The sequence below is a fragment of the Ailuropoda melanoleuca genome, chromosome 16, assembly GCF_002007445.2.
Source record: "Ailuropoda melanoleuca isolate Jingjing chromosome 16, ASM200744v2, whole genome shotgun sequence".
In the NCBI taxonomy this organism is placed as follows: domain Eukaryota; kingdom Metazoa; phylum Chordata; class Mammalia; order Carnivora; family Ursidae; genus Ailuropoda; species Ailuropoda melanoleuca.
In genome coordinates this window covers 11773324-11793709 of record NC_048233.1, presented here as the reverse complement: position 1 = coordinate 11793709, position 20386 = coordinate 11773324, and the positions used below count along the sequence as shown (strand labels likewise).

General features: G+C 37.4%; 1 protein-coding gene and 1 pseudogene across 2 annotated transcripts in view; one reads left to right on the top strand and one right to left on the bottom strand.

The window, feature by feature from the left end:
- BORCS5 (BLOC-1 related complex subunit 5) overlaps nt 1-20386 on the bottom strand; it is a 92043-nt gene that overhangs the window by 30790 nt on the left and 40867 nt on the right. The gene's annotated exons all lie outside the window — the stretch shown is intronic.
- Nucleotides 2995-3393, top strand: LOC105237057 (annotated as a pseudogene).

The following is a 20386-nucleotide window of genomic DNA, read 5'->3' as shown; positions in this document are numbered from 1 at the left end:
AATTCTTGAATATTCAATTATTTTAAAATAACAATCTCATTACATGTTAACATAAATAGCATATTTTAAAAGAAGTAACTATAGTTTCCAAAACAAAAAAGAAGAGTGGTACTGGTTTAAATTTATAAGTTTTTTTTTCCAATGTCTGGCTTAACAGAAAACGGATTCTCATATCTGCTTCTGCATTTAATATGTTGCTTTTACAACACATAGCTTCTGGAAAACTCCATCGTACATTTCTAAGAGAGTGAGAGTAATTAGCAAATGTCTATGTATTATTGTGAAAATAGTTTTGTCTTCAGAGAATCCCTAGCGGTCCTAGGGATCTCAGGGATCACCCTACCACACTTTGAGAACCACTGTGCTAGGCCACACTCTGTTTCATACCAGACCAATTATATAGCATAAGGTACACCAAAATAAATATGGCAATGGGGCACATGCTGGGCATGATCAAGATAAACCCACCCACATCAAAGCTCGTCTTCCCTCCTTATTCCTGCCCTTAATCACCGATGCCAAACCTTCACTGATTTCTGAGGTACTAGAACTAAAACCAGTCTTCTCCCTGCCCCCCAACCCCCACTTCAACAGGCCGTACGATGGGCTACCCAGTTGGGCTATCCCAGAGAATCCTTGGAAATGCCAGTCTGTGTTCTCAGATCTTCATCTCGCCTGACGGTGTGGGGTTGAACTTGAGGCACTGCTCTGTTCCCCCACATCCCACTGCTGATCCTGGCACAGCAGAGCACCAGTTCCTCCAGATGAACCTGCCTCCACACAGTAGCTTGTGATGAAGCTGCTATTTGCAGAAATGGGGATTTATTTTTTTAATTGAAACTTTTATTGAGATCCTGTACATAGGATCTTGTGTATCCCTTTACTCAAGTTCCCCCAAAGGTAACATCTTGCAAACCTACAATACACTATCACAGCCAGGATACTGACAGTGACACAATCCACTGATCTTATCAGATGTCCTCATTTTACTTGCACTCGTGTGTGTGTGTGTGTGTGTGTGTGTGTGTGTGTGCGCGTTCATGAGCATGCCCGCCTGCGTACAGTAGTGGTCAACTGCAGTCCAGAAGCAGATGATACTCCTGACATATTGCCAAAAGGTCAATAGTAGCCTAACAGTATATGACAATGCCTACATCACTCGCCTCACTTCATCACATCACATAGGCATTCTGTCATCTCATGTCATCATGAGGGTGAGTACAGTTATGGTAAGGCATTTTGAGACAGAGCACACATTCACATAACTTTTATTACTGTATAGGGTTAAAGTTGCTCTATTTTATTAGTTAATCTTACTGTGCCTAATTTCTAGGTTAAACATTATAACAGGTATGTACATATAGGAAAAAAACCTAGTATATAAAGTTCAGTAGTATACAGTTTCAGGCGTCTACTGGGAGTCTTGGAGTGTATCCCACAGATAAGGATGTCTACTAGATTTAATTCTATACAATTTTCTCACATGCGTATGTTCATGTATCCGCCACCGCAGTCAGATCCTGAGCTGTTCCATCACCACAAAGATTTCTTGTGTTGCTTTTTAGAACCACAGCCACCTCTCTCTCATTCCTCTCCCCATCCTTAACCCCTGGCAACCACTAATCTGTTCACCATTTTTAAAATTTTGTCATTTCAAAAATGTTTAATAAATGGGATAATATAATACGTAAGCTTTGGGGATTGACCTTTTTCACCCAACATATTACATTAGAAATTCATCGAAGCTGTCGCATGTTTCAGTAGTTTGTTCCTTCTCATTTCTCAGCAGTATTCCACGGTATGTATATACCAGTTTGTTTAACCATCCACCTATTGAAGGACATTTGGGTAGCTTCCAGTTTCGGGGGCTATTAAAAACAGAGCTTCTATGAATAGTGGTGGACAGGTTCTTGAACAACCAAATTTCCATTTCTCTGGGATAAATGCCCCAGGACTGCAATTGCTGGGTTGCATAGTAATCAGATGTTTAGTTTTATAAGAAAATGCCAAACAGTTTTCCGGAGTGCCTGAAATCAAGAAAATGGGGGATTTTTCAGACCACTAAAATCTCCAAACAAAATTATCAAGGACTAATTACCAAGGACTAAAACTGACAAAGATACAGTCCCAGGAACAGACTTGAGGAAGAAGGTACCCAAAGCTTTTTGCTGTCAATCCAAGAAGAAGGAACAGAGTGAGGAGGCACCATGAAAAGAAAAACGAATGATTTTGTGCTATCAATATTGGGCCAGGATAATGCAAAGGCCATATGGAAACTCTGATAAATTCAACAGTATAAAAATCAAGAAGCCTCATGGCAAAAAAAAAAACACCATAAGTTAAAAAAAACAAAAAAACACAGCAGCCCTGGGAAAAATGTCTGCAAGTCATATCACAAAGAGCTCCTAGAAATTGGCATGTAATAAATCAGCAAAAGAAAGATGGGCAAAGGATATGAATAGGCATGTCACAGAAGAGGAAGTATCAATGCCTCAGCTATAAGAAAAGATGTACAACCTTATTCATCCTAAGAAAAAGAGAAATCAAAACTTCACTGCAAGGCCATTCTTCACTTTCACACTGGTAAAAACCAAAAGCATGATAAAAACTCTGTAGACAGAACTAGGACAGGCATTGCTGATTAGTGTGTAAGTCATGAACACCCCCAGAGAGGGCAATTTGACATGGGTATCAAAATTACAAATCCGTAAAGCCCTTGATGCAGCTATTTCACTACTAGGAATTTACATACAAATTAGCACACATGCTAAATTTTGTATAAGATATGTATATAAGATTATTTGTTACAATGGTGACTGTCACAGTAAAAGATGAGCAAACACTCAATGTCCATCAGTCAGGAGCTTGTTAATTAAATCAAAGTACATCCATAAATACATGACCATAGAAAACAACAAAGGAGCTCTGTATGTATTCACACAGAAAAGTCTCCATAAGATATTAGGTAATAACTCTTTTGCCTAGGCTGCCAACATGCTATCCAGACTGAGGAAGACCCAGAAAGTAGGGAATCATGTGATCCACGGCCATGGCCACATGGGCAAGCCGCAGAAGCACCCAGGAGGCTGGGTTAAACAGACATCACTCAGGCTACTGTGGGAAAGTTGGTATGAGGTATTACCACTTAGGAATAAGAGCTTCTGCCCAACTGTCAACCTTGATAAACTGTGGACCTTGGTCAGTGAGCAGACACGGGCAAATGCTGCCAAAAACAAGCCTGGAGCTGCTGCTATCACTGATGTGGTGCGATCAGGCCGCTACAAAGTTCTGGGGAAGGGGAAGGTCTCAAAGCAGCCTGTCATTGTGAAGGTCAAAGTCTTCAGCAGAAGAGCTGAGGAGAAGATGGGGGGGGGGTGTGCTGTGTCCTGGTAGCTTAAAGCCACAGGGAGGGAGGTTCAGTAAATGCTAACAAGCGCTTTAAAAAAAAAAAAAAAAAGATACCAAGTAATGAAAGAAGGTATAAAGGATAGTGTATTGAGCAAGCTACCATTGTGTAAAAAATGGGGGATATACAAGTAAATAAAAATATATATTCATATATGCTTATATTTGCATAAAGATTCTGGAATGACAAGACAGAAAGATAGAGAGCCAGGGTAAGGGGCATACTTTTAACATTTTTTAAAACCATATGAATGTATTTTCCTTCCAAAACTTTTAAGCAAATTAACCCATTTTAACAAAAAAGTAACCAAGGTCTTTCTCATCTGTAAGTAACATCTTCTTGGGCAGTTCTCCCCTCTTTCCTTGCCTCAAGTATTCCCAACTACGTAAGCCAAAACCAGTTCCTTATCTTTCATTCTCACCAAGGTTTATATGGCTGAATATACCTTAAAGCAGTAACTTCTCCAAGGCAATTAAAAGCCTCACAACAAACTGTAAACTGGTAGAAGATGGAGACCCTATTTTACTTATCTATTTACCTCTTACGTCTATCATACAGCATAGACATAAAAGGTACATAAAAGGTTTTCAAATTAGGTTAGGAGGATGCATTCTACTGTTAAAATTCCAAGCAAAGAGTGAGCTGAGGAAGACTTAGGGATAAAAAACGTTCTAGAGTCCCTACTCTGCGTTCTCCACATATATGTAAGAATGAGACCTGGTCTCAGTCTGAATCTGCTCTTCTGAAGTGAATGAGGAAGACTCCCGGGGCTTGAGGAGACCCCTGGGAGCTTGTATTAAAGGACAGGGTAAAGTGAGAGCTACCCCAAGCTTCCAGAGGGTTGAAAGGCTAAAGCAGAGGAGCCACAAAACAAAACAAAACCTTTACTCTTCCTCTTTAAAAAAGGAACCCATTTCCCTCAGTTTGATGACTGAACCACTCCTATTATCTTCTGATAGAAGGAGGAAGGAGAACAGAAAGCTGGGTAAATTTAGAGATGGTAAATTTTATCATTTGTAGGAGACCACAAACTGCCAGCCCTTCGAACTGTTTTCATTCTGAATGCACATTACTGTTTTTTAAAGACCGTGGATGTTTTCGGTGAGGTGCAGACTCCCCTGCTCTCTAACCCCCACCGCTTCTTACTGCCTTACGGCCACCCCGCTGCCCCCATCACATTAGCTGCCTGGCCTCTGAAAGCCGCTAGGGTTACCCCTCTGTTTTAATTTTTACTTACCAACTCTAAAGAGAACCTAAGCCTTTGGGTAATAGAGAATGAACCATATATCATCTTGAAGTTATTTTTGTTTAGTTTTATACATGTTCTTTACAGTTAAGATATTTTTTTACTTATAATATAAATTTTCAAACATACAAAAAGAAATAAACACACACACACACATATATATACACATCTTCCCAAATTTTCACCATCTAGATTCAACAACTAACATTTTATTCTGCTTCACCCTTCTCTATTTTTTCTTTTCCTGAGCCATTAAAAAATTATAGCTATCATGACACTTCAGTCCTAATCCTCTATTCTTCCACATCTTTATGATTAGCTTTTCATGTTAAAATTTCTAAATTATGTCTTCCTTACTCTGTAAGAGAGCAGGCTCATTACCCTCAGTTTCCTAATTCTTCTTTAGCTTTAAAACAGTGACACACACAGAGTATTTACTGAGTTAAAAACCTGATCTAGTAGATTCCATATTTACCAGCAATAAATACTGGAGGCATTTCTTAAGACACTATCAGACCCTGGCTGAAACTACTTTGTTTACACAGGAATGAAGAGTGGGCTCCAGGGAATGAGCGAGGACCAAGACTGATTATTACACAGATCCAGCAAGCTGCCATCTGTACCTACCTCTTTGTGTAAAGTGTTGAGTGGAAAAATCATCAGGGTTACAAATTTGGGAAATATTTTGCTGAGCAATCTTTTTCTTTGTGAAATATCAGGTAGGAAAAAAGCCATTTTTCTAAAGTATATAGCAGAACCATATGGGTATTAATCTAGGCTATTACCAACTGAATTCCTTAACTTTTAAAGGCTTAGCCGCTTCCAAGACTAAAAATGAGTATTATGAGTAGTGAGGCCCCTATTTGAGAAACAGTATAATAAGCTCCATTTCCTGCTACAGAATCCTGAAATCTATGTAAGTTTGACTAATGTTACTGTGAAGGTATAATAAAGCAATAGGTTACAAAAAAAAGAAATTCTCCCCCAAACCAATAAGTTTTTTTTTTTGATGATTTTATTTATTTATTTGAGAGAGAGAGAGAGAGAGAGATCACGAGCAGGGTGGAGGGGTACAGGGAGAAGCAGACTCCCTGCTGAGCAGGGAGCCCAATGCGGGACTCAATCCCAGGACCACGGGGATCATGACCCGAGCTGAAGGCAGATGCTTGACCGACTGAACCACCCAGATGCCCCCAATAAGGTTTTTTATTCTATTGGTCATGGTCTATTTCAAAGACAGAAGCACAAAAGCCATGTGTATTCTTTAATATAAACTCCAGTTCTCAGGGTGCCTGGGTGGCTCAGTCGGTTAAACATCTGCCTTCAGCTCAGGTCATGATCCCAGGGTCCTGGGATCGAGCCCCATGTCAGGCTTCCTGCTCAGTGCGGAGCCTGCTTCTCCCTCTCCCTCTGCCCTTCCCCCTGCTTGTGCTGTCTAGTGCTCTCTGTCAAATAAACAAATAAAATCTTTTAAAAAATAAACAAACTCCAGTTCTCAAAAGTTCTCTTCTTTTAAAGGAAGGAAAAGTCTGAAAATTTTCAGCCCAACTTGGACAGGATCTTATGATATATACTGGCGATCAATTCCTTTGGGGTATTTAGAAAAAGAGTGCCATCCATGACTGGTTCCCTTAGGAACTTTTATCTCCATTCAGTCACCTCAGAGGAGCACCAATCTCACCGAGGAGAAGAAGCTATCCAGATAGGCTATCATCGTGGTTTTGCTTAAACCATGAGGCATAAGAGACCACAAGTGCAGACCAGCCCACAATAATATGTCAACTCACCACAGTGTTTGGTGTGAAGGGATACAACCTCCTAACAGTTTCCAATAACTACCAAAGGGCCAATAAAGAACTTCCTCATTGAGTGCTATAGACTGAATGTTGTATCCCTCCAAATTCATATGTTGAGACTTACTCCCTAATGTGATAGTATGAGGAGGCCGGCCCTTTAGGAGGTGATTAGGTCAAGAGGATGGAGCCCTCATGAATGGGATTAGTGCCCTTACAAGAGACCCCAAGGGGCTCACTTACCCTCTCTACTATGTGAGGACACAACAAAAAGGTGGCCATCTATGAACAAGGAAGTAGGCCCTCACCAGACACTGAATCTGCCAGCATCTTGACCCTGGATTTCTAAGACAGGGAACTTAGTCCCTGAAAAAAAGCCAAATTCAGCCCTATTATTACTGGCTGTGTGATTTGGATGGTTTACTTTAGATCTGTGAGCCTTAGTTTCCTCATATGTAAAGATGGAATAATAATCACCTCCTTTTTTGTTTGCTCATCATACAGTAGGATCTTGATAAAAATATTTGTTCCCTTTACTCTTGCCTTTCTTAAGACTCAGAGAAGTAGAGGGGCATTCAGGCTTCAAGGGAATTTGTGGTAGGTTATAGAAAGCAGTTTATGCATTTAGGCCCAGGCACCCATTTGTCTATGACTAATGACTTTGATTTATAGTACCAAAGATACAAAACTAGAGGATGTTATAACCAAAGTAGATATAACCTTTCCAAAGGTGATCAGTACCTACAGATGAAACACCTCAATGTCTTCAAGCAACCCTGTCCACTGCTACGAACTTAGCTTTTCACAATCTTCTCCACTTTCTCCTCCCAAAGAATGAGGTAAAATGTTCAACTCATCATCGTCCTTCAACAATATCCAGGTTCAAAGGCTTGCTCTCTGGTTAAATTTAGGCCAGAAGGGAGGCAGCAAGATTAATGAAAAAAGTATAAGCTCTGGAGTCAGGTAGACCTAGGAATTTGAATCCAGAGACAGCCATTTACTACCTATGTGATGTAAGAGTAGGAATTTAACTTCCCTGAACTCAGTTTTATCTATAAATTTAATACTATCTAGTTAAAGTAGTACTATGAGAATTCTATGAAGTTATGCATCACATAGTATCTGGCACAGAAAAGGAACTCAGTTCATGTTAATTTCTTCACTGTTCCCAAGTCTCCAACTATCAGCTATTGCCATAGGCAAATAAGCAGGCTGCAAAATCTGCCTGGATGACTGGCCAACTCCACTATAATACAAGTATTTGCTAGCACCTCCTTCTATATACCAGCACCGTAGGAAATCGTAAAGATGTCATCCTATTCCTCAAGCAGATTACCAGAAGCAGCAGGAGTTAAATACAATGCAGACGTGAATAAAAGCTATTAAAAAGAACAAAAAAGTCCCAAAGCCCAATTCATAAATGGGCAGGCAGTGTAGAAGACATTTCTCCAAAGAAGATATACAAATGTCACTTAGCACATTAAAGATGCTCAACATCATTCATCATTAGGGAAATGCAAAACAGAACCACAATGAGATACCACTTAGCCATCAGGATAGCTATCATCCAAACAACATAAAATAACAAGCATTGGTGAGGATGTGGAGAAACTGGAACTCCTGTGCACTGGTGATGAGAATGTACAATAGTGTTGAAATGACAACAAAGGACTTAGAATATTATATTAACTTAGTTGATAAAGCAGTGGCAGGGTTTGAGAGGGCTGATTTCAATTTTGAAAGAAATTTTACCATGAGTAAAACACTATCAAACAGCCTTGCATGCTATAGAGAAATAGTTTGTGAAAGGAAGAGTAAGTTAATGCAGCAAACTATATATATTTTTTAATATTTTATTTATTTGAAAGAGCGTGAGAGAGGGAAAGCACAGAGGGAGAGTAAAAGGGAAAAGCAGACTCCCAGCTGAGCAGAGAGCCTGACACAGGACTCGATCCCATGACCTGAACTGAAGGCAGACGCTCAACCGAGTCACCCAGGCACCCCTATATTGTTTTCTTATTTTGAGAAATGGCCACAGTCACCCCAATCTTCAGCAACCACTACCCTAATCAGTCAGCAGCAATTAACAACAAGGCAAGATCCTCCATCAGCAAAAAGATTATGATTTGCTGAAAGCTCAGAGAGTTAGCATTTCTTAGCAAAAAAGCATTTTTAAATTAAGGTACATGGTTGTTGTTGTTTTTTTAGACTTAATGCTATTGGACACTTAATAAACTACAGCACAGTGTAAACATAACTTTTATATGCCCTCAGAAATCAAAATTTCACTTGACTCCCTTTACTGCAATATTCAGTTTACTGCAGTGGTCTGGAACTGAATCCACAGTATCTCTGAGGTATGCCTGTATGTGGCAAAACCGTCCTTCAAAAGTGTGTAAGAAATTAAGACATTCCCAGATAAGCAAAAGCTGAGGGTGTTCATTACCACGAGACCTGTCCTTCAGGAAATGCTAAACGTAGTCCTTTAGGTAGAAATGAAAGGACAGTTGAGAGTAACTTTGAGCTGTATGAATTAATAAAGATTTCAGTAAAGGTAAATAAGGACAATTATAAAGGCTAGCATTATTATAACAACTGTAACTCCATTTTTTTGTTTTTTACATGATTGAGAGATCAACGCATTTTTAGAAAGTATTAGTTTATAATTTTGGACAATGTATAAAGATGTAACGCTGTGATATCAACATCTGAAAGGGGTGAACATGAAGCTGTAAAGGAGCAGAGGTTTTTTTTATGTTACTCACGTTAATCTGACATGAATTCAAGTTAGAGTGTTATAACTTTAGTGTGTTAAATATAATACCCATGGTAATTTCAAATAAAATAGTTACAGAATATACAAAAGAAAATGAGAAAGGAATTTAAACATTTCACTACAAAAAAATAAATTCAACCCAAAAAAAAGACAGAATGCAGTAAATGAAAGGCAAAAAAAGGCTATAAGGCATAAGCGAAACAGGAGCAAAATCACAGAAGTCCCTCCTCCTTAGTAACTATTTTAAATGTAAATGGAATAAACTGTTTTATCAAAAGACAGGGATTGGCACTATGAATTTGTAAAAAGTATGATCTAACTATATGATATCTACAAAAGACTCACTTTATATCCAAAGACACAAATAGGCTGAAACTGAAAGGATGGTTCCATGTATACAGTAACCGAAAGAGAGCAGGAATGGTTATACAAATTCAGAAAAACAGACTTTAAATCAAAAACGATTACATACAAGAGGCAAAGAAAGACATTATTAATAAAAAGTTCAATACAGCAAGAAGGCATAACAATTGTAAGACATTTATTTACACACCTCATCACAGACCATCAAAATATATTATGTAAAATGGGCAGAACTGGAGAAATAGGTAGTCCTACAATACTTGCTGGAGACTTCAACACCCCATTCTCAATACAAAACAACTAGACAAAAGATAACAAGGAAACAGAGAACTTAACACAGTAAACCAACTACATCTAACAGACATATACAGAACGTTCTACCCAACAACAATAGAACATATACTCTTGCAAGTGCACAGGGGACACTTCCCAGGATAGACCATTTGTTAGGCCATAAATTCTCAATACATTTTAAACGATAAATACCATACAAAATATCTTCTCTAACAACAAAAGAATGAAGTTAGAAATCAATAACAGAAAAAACTGAAAAATTCAGAAGTCTGTGGAAATTAAACAACACACTCTTAAGCAACCAACTGATCAAAGAAAAAAATCACAGGGGAAATCTAAAAATACTTAGAGATGAATGAAACCTAAAATGCAATATACCAAAACTTAAAGGATGGTGCAAATCTGTGCTAAGAGGAAAATTTATAACTCTAAACACATCAAAAAAAAAAAAAGGCTCTCAAATCAACAAGCTAACTAGAAAAAGAACAAATCAAACCCAAAGCTGGCAGAAGGAAGGAAACAGTAACAATTATAACAAAGACACATGAAATCTCTCAGAGAACAGAAAAATAGAGAAAATAAACAAAACCAAAATTGGTTCTTTTTTTTTTTTTAAAGATTTTTTAATTTATTTATTTGACAGAGAGAGACAGCCAGTGAGAGAGAGAGAAGCAGGGGGAATGGGAGAGGAAGAAGCAGGCTTCCAGCAGAGGAGCCTAACGTGGGGCTCGATCCCATAACACTGGGATCACGCCCTGAGCCGAAGGCAGACGCTTAATGACTGAGCCACCCAGGCGCCCCCCCCCAAAATTTGTTCTTTAAAAAGAGCAACAAAGTGACAACACTTTATCTAGATGAAACTAAGAAAAAATGAGAGAAGACTCAGTTATTGAAATCAGAAACAAAAAAAGGGGACATTACTACTGAATCTACAGAAATGAAGATTATAAGAGAGTAGTATGAGCAATTTCACAGCAACAAATTGGATAGCCTAGATGAAATGGACAAATTCATGGAAATACAAAAGTTACCAAGACTATCATAAAGAATAGACAATCAGAATACCTTCTAATTAGCAAGGAAATTGAATCAGTAATTCAAAAAAAATCTCCCAAAAACAAAGTCTTGGACCTAATGGCTTCACTGGCAAATTTTACAAAATACTTAAAGAAGAGCTAACACCAGTCCTCAAAATTTCCCAAAAAACTGAGTAGGAAGGAAGACTCTAGCTCATTTTATAAGGCCATCATTATCCTAACAGCAAAGCCAAACATACTACAAGAAAAGAAAACTTCTGACCATTATCACTTATGAACAGTGATGCAAAAAGCTTTCAGAAAATGCTAGCAAACAGAATTCAACAGCATATTAAAAGGATTATATATTATGACCAAGTGGGATTTAGTCCCATAATGCAAAGATGGTTCAACATAGGAACTTGAATGGTATTAACACACAGCATTAACAGGACAAAGGATAAAAGCTAAATGATAATCTCAATTGATACAGAAAAAGTATTTGACAAAATTCAACACCCATTCATGACAAAAACACCCAACAAACTAGGAACAGAAGGAAACTAATAAAAGCCATATATGAAAAACCCAGAGCAAACCATATTCAATGGTGAAAGACTGAAAGCTTCTCCTCTAAGATCAGGAACAAGGCAAGGATGCCCACTTTCACCACTTCTAGTCAACATAGTACTACGAGTTCTAGCCAGAGCCATTAGGCAGAAAAAAGTAATAAACAACAACCAAATTGGAAAGGAAGAAGTAAAATTGTCTCTATTTGCAGACGATACGATTTTATATGTAGAAAATCCTAAAGACTCCACAAAAAAATTTTAGAACTAATAAATGAATTCAGCAAAGTAGCAGAAGTTAACACACAAAAATCAGTTACAAAGAAAACTCTGAAACACTACTGAAAGAAGCTGAGGAAGATAAAAATAAATGGAAAGACAACTCATGTTTCATGAATTGGAAGACTTAATATAGGGATTTTTAAGTTTTATTTTTTATTCAATTATAATTAACGTACAGTGTTATATTAGTTTCAGGTAAATTCAAAAATTCTATACATTTCTCAGCACTCATCAAGAAAAGTGTTCTCTTAATCCCCTTTATCACCCATCTCCCCACTCACCTCCCCTCTGGCAACCACCAGTTCTCTGTATTTAAGAGCCTGTTTTTTGTCTATTTTTGTTTTGTTTCTTAAATTCCTTTAAATTCCTTAAATTCCATATGAGTGAAATCATATGCTATTTGTCTTTATTTCTCTTGACATTATAGCCCCTAAGGTCCATCCACGTTGTTGCAAATGGTGAGATTTCATTATTTTTTATGACTAATATTCCTCTGTGTGTGTCTATTCATCTATGAATGGACATCTATGAGTGGACCTTTCCATATTGAGCTATTGTAAATAATGCTGCAATAAACATAGGGGTGCCTATATCTTTTCAAATTAGTGTTTTTGTTTTCTTTGGATAAATACCCACTAGTTGAATTACTAGAGCATATGGTAACAATATCTATTCTTAGTTTTTTGAAGAACCTCCATACTGTCTTCCACAGTGACTGTACCAATTTGTATTCCCACCACAGTGCACAAGTTGTTCCCTGTCCTTCACATCCTGGCAAATACTTGTTATTTCTTGTGTTTTGATTTTAGCTATTCTGACAGGTGTAAAATATCTCACTGTACTTTAAAAAAAAATTCATTCATTCATTCATTCATTCAGAGAGTAGGGAGAGGGGCAAAGGGAGAGTAAGAGAGAGAGAGAAACTCAAGCAGACTCTGCACTGAGCATGGAGCCTGATCTGGGGCTAGATCTCAAAACCAAGATCATGACTTGAGCTGAAATGAAGAGTCAGACGCTTAACCAACTGAGCCACCCATTGTGCTTTTAATTTGCATTTCCCTGATGACTAGTAATGTCAAGGATCTTTTCCTTTGTCTGTTGGCCACGTGTTTGTCTTCATTGGAAAAATGTCTATTCAGGTCCTCTGCCCTTTTTTGATTGGATTATTTAGTTTTCTGGTATTGAGTTCATAATACCATCCAAAGTAATCTACAGATTCACTGCAACCTCTATAAAAATTTCAACATTTTTTGCAGAAGTAGAAAACCCATCCTAAAATTTATATGGAATCTCAAAGGACTTCCAATAGCCAAAACAATCCTGAAAAAGAAAGACAAAGCTAGAGGACTCACACTTCTGACTTCAAAACTTACTACAAAGCTATAGTAATCAAAACAGTATGGTACTTGCATAATGATAGACATCTAGATCAACAGAATATAACAGAGAGCCCAGAAATAAACCCTCACATACATGGTCAAACAATTTTGTACAAGGGTGCCAAGACCATTCAATAAGAGAAAGGACAGTCCTTTCAACAAATGGCGCTGAGAAAACTAGATATCTGCACGTAAAATAATTAAGTTGAACTCTTACCTAACACCCCAAACAAAAATTAACTCAAATTGTATCAAAGACCTAAACCTATCAAGCTCTTAGAAGAAAACATAGGGCAAAAGGTTCACGACATTGGGTTTGACAATGATTTCTTTGATAGGACAGCAAAGATACAGGCAACAAAAGAAAAAACAGACAAATTGGAATTCATGAAAATTTAAAAATTTTGTGCACCAAAAGGCACTATCAACAGAGTAAAAAACCCACAAGATGAGAGAACATATCTGCAAAGGGCATGTATCTGATACAGGATTAATACTCAGAATATTTAAAGAACTCCTAAAACTCACTGTAAAAAAAATAGAAAAAACCCAATTCAAAAATAGTCAAAAGACTTGAATAGACATTTCTCCAAAAAGGATATACAAATGGCCAATAAGCACATGAAACGATATCCAGCATCACTAATCATATTGGAAACGCAAATCAAAACTACAATGAGATACCACCTCACACTCATTAGGATGGCTACTATCAAAAAAAAAAAAAAAAAAAAAAAGCAAAAAACAAATAACCCAGAAAATAACAAGTGTTGGTGAGGATGTGGAAAAATTGGAGCTCTTGTGCATTGTTGATGGGAATGTAAAATGGTACAGTCACTGTGGAAAGAGCATGGCAGTTCCTCAAAAAATTAAACACAGAATTACCACATAATTACTAGCAGTTCCACTTCTGGGCACACACCCTAAAGAACTGAAAGCAGGCTCTCGAAGAGATATCTAAGCATCCAGCAACAGATGAACAGATAAGCAAAACGTAGTAAATACTTATGATTTATATTATTTAGCCTTAAAAGGGAAGGAAATTCTGACATTTGCTACAACATGGTTGAACTTTGAGAATGGTATGGTAAGTGAAATAAGGCAGACAGAAAAGGGCAAATGCTGTATGATTCCACTTACATGAGGTACATAGAATAGTCAAATTCATGAAGGAAAAAATGTAGAACAATGGTTGCCAGGCGCTGAGGGGAGGGGGGGAATAGGAAGTTACTGTTTAATGGGTATGGAGTTTCAATTAGGAATGATGGAAAAGGATGGTGGTAATGTTGCACAACAACGTGAATACACTTAACGCCACCAAATCATACTCTCAAAAAGGGTTAAACTGGTAAGTTTGATGTTATGTATATTTTACCATAATCAAGTAGATAGATTTCAATACCACTCTAATAAAGCAGCCAAGAAAAAAAAAAAAGTGGTCAGTAGGGAACAAAACCTAAAGTATAAAAGGATAAACCAAGGGAAAAACAAGTCTTATTTCCTTCTCTGAAAACTGAGGGAGTTGAACCATGTTTTCTTTCAAGTCTAAACTTCGAAAATCTCATGTTTCTATGAGGAGGAAGGTAAAGTAGTATTCTACACTGCTAGACTAGGGTTTGGGTTTTTATTATTACTATTATTATTATTACAGGACAAGACTAATTTAGAATTATTTGCAGAAAGAAACATTTAAATTCAGAAGACCCTTACTCTGAGTAGGAAAATGAAAGAAATGCAGTCTACTGTTATAAAAGAAATGCATTCCTAATTCAGAAGTCACGACCTTTCAACATCTCTCAATAAATGAACACAGAAAGCCCACGCGGTCTCGCTTGTCTAAAGTACAAATGCCAGCCTGGAAAAATGCAGCACCTGAGTCCTCCCTGCAACTTGGCAGTTAGTGTTCAGCACACCCTGATGTTCTCCACTCACAGAAATATCAACACCCCAAAACTGCAGCTTTCCAGACAAAATGAGGATGGCTGTTTGAAGCATCAAATGATCCTTCCCTTTCTGAAAGAGTTTGCTTTGAGGAACTAAAGTGTTCTTTTTAAAACTGGCATTTAACACAATGCTACTTACAGTAGTTTGAAGTATACACAACTTCCTAAACATACAGACTTTGCAAGGCACACCAAGACTGACGATAAAAGAGGGGAGGCTATCTTTAGAGTCAACAGCAAATCACATTGGGGACCTGAAATTTTTCCTTTTAGATTTTTCACAAAGACGAATCACAGATTCACTTTAAATAAAAACAAATGAAGTATTAGGAAAAGGACACAACCAAAAAGAAATGTGAAATATTAATGCCATGACTTTGCTGCTCAAAAGAGTCGCCCTTCTTGTAGGTGTTAACTCATGGCTTCCTTGAAGGATTACATACCCTGCACTCCAATGGATAATGGGAAACACAGATTATGTACAGATAATGGATAATGTTTATACTGGAAAAAACACTCTGGTCAGATGGAAAGTTCTCACTTGTTGCCAGCTTAAAATGTTGAGGCATTTCTGTTGATTGATAGCAGCTAATTACTAAGAACAAGACAGATTTTAGAAAAAAAACTGATTTTCCACACATGAAGTCTATTAATAAAGAAATCTCAATTTCTATTCCACTTATATACAATTAGCAGGAAATATAGAATATTCCTTCTCTATATAGAGTTAAGACCTACATAGAGAGAGTTAAGGAGCTGTAGTAAAGCAAAGTGTCACATATGAGAGCCAGTTTGCCTATTATACAAAGAAGCTGAAGAACCAAGGGCCTTTCTCCCACCTGCCCTGCAACTAGAATTACACCGATTTATGCATCCACCTCCAACTCTAAATGGGGAGCAAATGTTGCAAAACAGGGACCTCCTACAAGGTGCATTCCCTCGTGACAGCAGTTTCTGGAAAAATTGTTTCTGAGGCAGCAATAGAAGCAGGACCAATGGCAAAGTTCAGTCCACACTGCCAGCCAGCACTGTTTGTGGTACAGGGTGTGTCAAGTGTTGCAGTGACGTCAATGGGTTAAGTTCTGTAGCATGATTTCGGCCATTATGCTTAGGCAGGTGGCCCAAAATCTGATTCTAGAGCTCTTCTAGAGATTGTCAGCTATTCACTATCCTTCCAACAAATTCTTTGTATGCTTAGACCAGCCATCAAATCTGACTGAGACACTTAACCTCAATTTTTCTATCAGTGAAAGAGAGGTAATACTATATACCTTGAAGGTAGTGGAGAGAATTAAATGGGATAATATATGTTTGTCAACTTTTTAAAAGAAAAAAAAGTGATTCAGCCAGCAAAATCAAGTTTATTAGGGAATAACAGAAGAACTGCAATTTGGGACAAGCAAACTATGGTGAACTGTGGGCAAGTCTGGGCAACAAAGGAGGAGAGCATCTTTTTATAGAGAAAAGGAGGAAGTTGGGAGGGGTTGTTTTGAACAAAAGTTCATTGGGGGAAAATGAGAGTTCAAAGTGGAGATGACTTCTCATTGGCTGCAGGTGATTGAAGAGGTGGTGGCTTCTCATTGGCTGCAGGCGAAGGCAACTTGCTTGATCCAGAGGAAATCTTCCTTCTTCCTGCTGGACTATGCAAGTTGTGACAAGTGGTGCGTGCATAAGAGCCCACCCTCTGTGATTTCCTGACTCCCATTTTGACTTAGGTTTCCTTGACACATTTTCACATGTTAAAGCCCTTTGTAAACAATAAGCCATATATTGTTATAATTCACTAAAATTTACCTCTCTGTCAGTTGCTATCTAAGGAATTTTATTTCATGGGTAAGAAAAACAATAGCTAACGTTAATGATGACATTTTCTTAGCCAAGCACTGTGCTAACCATGTTACATATTTTATCCTATTTAATTGTCAGGATGACTTTAAAAGGCAGATTTTATTATCCCGTATACAAAGTAAGTAGAGTAACAGTAACAATCATGACAACATATCATATGATGGAAATATATACTGGAGTTAACAGAAAAAATACTGTAAATTAATGATTTTTGGTGACAGAAATATTACTATAATTTAAGAGAGATAATACACTAGCCAAACCATGAGAGCTACAGTTGCCAACTCTTGAAATTCTAGTGTCCATAATTTGGCAACTTACTTGAGGAATTAATTTAAAACACCATTTTCCTCTTATGCTGAAGACACTTTCCCTTGAGATTTGATTATACTTTGGAATCAAAATGTTTTCAGTAGCGGCACAGCTCATTTATAACTGAATCTCACGTTTTATGGGCTGTATCTCTGGAATATACTTGGTTGAAGGTTCATTTTTGGCATTACCGTAGCATCTTTTTGTGTATTATTATTGACATTCCTGCTTTCTCCTCAGTTACCTGATAAGGTCCTTGAGGGAAGGAATCATGTATTTTTGTCTCTGAAAGACCCAAGGCACATAAGCACCTTACTGCCATAAACAAAGTAGTTCTCCACAGATGCTTGCTGTTTCCTATGTAGTACTGAGGAATGCTCATATGTAGATGAGTTCTACAACACACAACAGGTGCCCCCTTGGGCCTTGGCTTAGGATCCCTAACATCTGAAGGCTTAAGTGCTCCGTAACTCCATTCCATTTCCTCTAAGCAAAGTCCTGATTGAAATTTACTTCTCACCAGAGCAAGAGACATTCTGTTCATATCTCTCCAAAGAAATGAACTCATTCCTGTCTCTAAAGTAAACTTACGTCACCCCTGTTTGAAGATATGGGCTCTTCTTATGCAAGTAGTGAATGAGGCTTTATCTGTAAATCACTTGACTGCAGCCTTTTGAAAATTTGGCAAAGGCAGTTTTATACGGAACTACAGATAAAAGTGATACCAAAGGTCAACAAAACCAAGGATTAAACTTTGTTCCTTTCCCCTAGCAACTACATAACAATACATACACAATATATCCCATCATCACCAAGTCAAAACTTGATTGATCTAGGGTAATTAAATCATATATTCAGCAAGTCCACTCCTTGGTTCTCTGACCCTTGGTCTGAAGTTCACAGAGATAACATATCTGAATCCCAATGTGACCAATAAACACAAAGATCTCTATCATAGGGCCGACTGAAAGAACAGGTTTCCACATTCCAAGTCCATCAAACATGTGCCTTTGTTGCAGAAGATATTCAAGCAATAAAAATTCAAACTTTTCCCACTATCCCTAAAGCACACAGCTGTGAAAACATCCTCCTTTATGGAACATATCAGTTGATAATATTCTGAAAAAAAATTATGTGATCATTTGTTACTCTTTTCTCATTCTGTGCTTCAGTTTCCCCAGAAACAGGAAGGAGCCCCGTAGGGCACTAGGGAGAGATGGGCAATCAGGGGAAGAAACTCTTTGGTGTGCCCAAACCAAAGCAAGAGGAACTGGGATGATGAAAGAGAAGCCAGCAGAAGCAATGTACCTCCAAAAGTGACACAACATGCTACCAGTGTGATACACTAACTGAGATACCCAAAGACATGAACATCTTTTGAATAGAAGTACATCTGATTTTATTATGAAATTAATGTAAGTTAGATGGGAAAAAGGTTTTAGAATTAGACCCGAGTTTAAATGCTGGCTCTACCTTTAACAGCTGTGTGACAGGAAAGGTCTTGAAACCTCTCTGAGCGTTATCTACCAAAAGGAAAATGCCTACCCTAAGAGGTTAGACAGGGATTAAAGGAGATAGTATGTTGACGCCTTCAGGCAAAAAAAAAAAAGAAAAAAAAAGGAGAGAGACAGATAGAAGGGAAGAAAAACGTTGCTGTTATAATTAGCAGAAAGGCAGGACTGTGTCTACCAAGATCACCACTTATATGTAACTTCTAATAAATAGTAATAAAATGACAAGTATATTCTATAAACACTCCAGAACTTTCCTGCCCGCCACCTATAAGCATATGTGTAAGGTTTTCTATCTTGCCTGTGTTCACAAATGTCATTTTTACTAAAAAGATGAGTTCTACCTTGGAAGAAAGCAAAGACTAAAAGTAGGTCAAACATATGTTTGTTTTCATGTTAATTACAGCAGAAACTAATAGATGAACATGTAAAGGTAAAATATTCCCAGAATTATTTTTAGGGAGCCCTTCATTAAAAGAACAAATTAAACTGCAAATGAAAGTTATAGGAAATCTTTGGGTTTAAGTAAGAGAACCACAATCAACTAATCAAAGCTGTGTGATAAAGGAGCAAATTGCCTTGTATGACAGTGAGCTGTGTGGGGTTAGATATTAAGTCAAGGCTAGAAGTCTACTTTGATGAAATATTCTATAAAATACAGCTCAGGGACTTTGCAACTAGAACGATAGAACAGGGGTGCCTGGGTGGCTCAGTTGGTTAAGCGTCTGCCTTCAGCTCAGGTCACGATCTCAGGGTCCTGGGATCGAGTCCCACGTCAGGCTCCCTGCTCAGGGGGGAGTCTGCTTCTCCCTTCCCCTGCTCTTGTGCTCTCTTTCTCTCTCTCTCTCCCTCCCTCTCAAGTAAATAAGTAAAATCTTTTTTAAAAAATAAAATAAAAACAAAAATTCCTTCTAAATTTAAGATTCTATAATCTTTGAACACTATAATGCACAACCAACTCTCTAGTGTCCACGGTAGGATAAAGTTCACCTCTAACATGGTCCCTAATAAGACAAAGGTCTCCAAATTCAGGTAAGAGACACATCTGCCACTCAATTCAAATATGAGAGAAGTTAAATTAATAGATCTTGTGACCTCCCCGCCCCCAAAACATGTCCTGTTTTCCTCTCTTTTGACTGTATTTTCCCCTAGATGCCTTGCTTATAATCTATTCAATCTAATTCCATAAATATTTACTGACTTCTGGAAATACATCTCAAACTAACAAACTGCAACTCAGAAGATCTATATACCAAGAATGTTTACTACAGCATTATTTTAGTATAAAAAAGGTCCTCCAAGGGAAGAATTAAACTATAACATGAAATGTTATGCAGATAATAAATGGTGTTTCCAAATAATATTCAATGACATGGGAAATACAATTTTAAGTGAAATTGTGATATACAATGACAAATATCATATGTATGTTTATATCATAAGGAAATACATAGCAAAATGTTAACAAAGCTATATCTAAGTGGTGGAATTTTTAGTTTTCTTTTTTGTAACTGCATTCCAAATTATCTAAAATAATATTTTCATTTTATGATTGTAAAAAAATACTGTTTTAAAAAATAAATATTTTAAAAAATATTTATTTAAAATAATTTTTTAAGTTATATTACAGTTTTCTTGGATCTGTAAT